Source organism: Etheostoma spectabile, chromosome 10 (assembly GCF_008692095.1).
Source record: "Etheostoma spectabile isolate EspeVRDwgs_2016 chromosome 10, UIUC_Espe_1.0, whole genome shotgun sequence".
Taxonomy (NCBI): Eukaryota; Metazoa; Chordata; class Actinopteri; order Perciformes; family Percidae; genus Etheostoma; species Etheostoma spectabile.
In genome coordinates this window covers 27,944,072-27,946,571 of record NC_045742.1, presented here as the reverse complement: position 1 = coordinate 27,946,571, position 2,500 = coordinate 27,944,072, and the positions used below count along the sequence as shown (strand labels likewise).

The window sequence follows — 2,500 nt, the reverse complement described above, 5'->3', positions numbered from 1 at the left end:
TCTTCCACGTATAGTTTGTTCTCTTAATACGTCCATGGTATGAATGGCAAACTCATCAACTCGCCGTTTTATTGTCTAAAATATTCACGTTAAACGTTGTGTGTTTGTTATTCCTGATCGTTTACATGCTTATCTAAATAAATGATGGATGTATTTAGAAAACCAAGGCGATGTAATCATTATGTTGTGCTCCTAGCTAGATACTAGCTAGCGCTAGCTACTAAGGTTAGCATGCAGTTTCATCAAAAGAGATTTCCTCAAACATCCATGGCTTAATCTCTTATGCACGTTATAGGGAAGCACAGGGAGACATTCCACCAAGGGGCGATGTTTTTTCACTCCGACGCTGTGTGGAAGCTCCTTGCTTGACCACTCACTCACTGACATCACTCACACGCACCTGCCATTCTCGTTTTTGTCTTGCCAGACCTTTCTCCACAGCACTGAGGAGGAGGGTGAGAGAGGAAAGTGCTGTGATTTATTGGCATATCTTTAAACCAATCAAAAAGACCGGCGCTGAGCACCAGACGGAGCCACGGTGCCACTGCAAAATAGCCTCGGGAAGGAACTTCTTTTGGTGGTATGTTGTGTATGTTATAATGTGTTCGTTCAAAGGTTGTTGTGACAGAAACAGAAAACTCAGATTGGACAGATAGTCTAGCTAGCTGTCTGGATTTACCCTGCAGTTTGCTTATTCGCAATTAACCATAGTCCTCAGAAATCCACCGGAGTTTAAAGGTCCCACAGCATGAAAATGTTCCCCCAGCCTGCCTATTGTCCCCCAGTGGCTAGAAATGGCAATAGGTTTAAACCGAGCCCTGGGTATCCTGCTCTGCCTTTAAAAAAATGAAAGCTTAGATGGGCTGATCTGGAATCTTGCCCCTTATTGCCCCTTAGGTCTTTGATATGCAAGGTTACCTCCCCCTTCTCTGCTTTACCCGCCCTGATAATTTGGCCCACCCATGAGAGAGAGACATCATGGCTTTCAAACGAGCAAAGTGGCAGTTGGTTAAGGCCACAACCCCAGCCTCCACCTTGCCCCCCAGCCCCTTTGTAAGCTACAGACTCAGAAATGGCACGTCCTAAAGACAGCTCATTTTGGGACGGGCTCTAGTGGTTGTAATTCTGCACCAAGGAGGAACTTTTGAAAGAGACTTCAGATAAAGTGTTAGGGGACCAGTAAGGCCTAAAAGAGATTTCAGATACAGTATTAGGGTACCACTAACGTCTATATAAAAGAGACTTAAGACACAGTATTAGGGGACCACTAAGGTCTAAATAAAAGATACTTCAGATACAGTGTTAGGGGACCACTAAAGCCTATATAAAAGAGACTTCAGGTACAGTATTCCCAGAGAGTGTCTTGATTGTACTGAACTCATTTGCATCACAGGGGTTGTTAAAATGTGCAAAAAATTGGAGCCATCTGCCTGTGGCAGTGTTTTACTACATGGCTTACAGCCCTTAGAGGAATTTGTCTTTCTGTCCCAGATCATGAGAGGAATAGACCCTCTGTCTACATGCTGCTGTCCTGGCATTAACAAGTGTCCTGGGTGTTAGGACTGTGTCCAGACAGCGCACAGAAACTTTGAATAGGCTACGGACTGAAATGCACCCAGATGCTCTAAAGATACTCTCCAAATATTTAATTTAGGGGCTTGCTCCAGTGCCGCCAGATGTCCCTCATATTCAGCTGGATGTCTGCCACCTTTTGCTCCTTTGTGTGTGACATGGTGCTCTTTGGATGCTTTATATTGGTCCCCTAATACTAGTATAATAATAGTATGAAGTCTCTTTATACAGATCTTAGTGGTCCCCTAAAACTGTATCTGAAGTCTCTTTATATAGACCTTAGTGGTCCCCTAATACTGTATCTGAAGTCTCTTTTATATAGACCTTAGTGGTCCCCTAATACTGTATCTGAAGTCTCTTATATAGACCTAGTGGTCCGAATACGTATCTGAAGTCTCTTTATATAGACTAAGTGGTCCCGTAATAATGTACTGAAGTTCTTTTTATACAGTAGAACTTAGTGGTCCCCTAATACCATATTGAAGTCTCTTTCTATACAGTAGACCTCAGTGGTCCCCTAATATCAAATCTGAAGTCTCTTTTATAGAGTAGATCTAGTGGTCCCCTAATACCATATCTGAAGTCTCTTTATATAGAACTTTGTGGTCCCCTAATACTGTATCTGAAGTCTCTTTTATATGACCTTTGGGTCTCCTAATACTGTATCTGTAGTCTCTTTATATTAGACCTTAGTGGTCCCCTAATACTGTATCTGAAGTCTCTTTTATATAGACCTTTGTGGTCCCCTATTACTGTATCGAAGTTTTTTTTTTATTAGACTATGTGGTCCCCTAATACTGTATCTGAAGTCTCTTTTATAAAACCTTAGTGGTTCCTAATACTGTACCTGAAGTTCTTTATATAGCCTTAGTGGTCCCCTAACACGTATCTGAAGTCTCTTTATTAAAAAACCTTAGGGTCCCCTAAG

The 2,500-nt window shown here is 42.1% G+C and overlaps 1 long non-coding RNA gene across 1 annotated transcript in view; it reads right to left on the bottom strand.

Annotated features, from left to right (window-relative positions):
* Positions 1–2,500, bottom strand: part of LOC116696994 (uncharacterized) — a 12,066-nt gene that overhangs the window by 3,846 nt on the left and 5,720 nt on the right. The gene's annotated exons all lie outside the window — the stretch shown is intronic.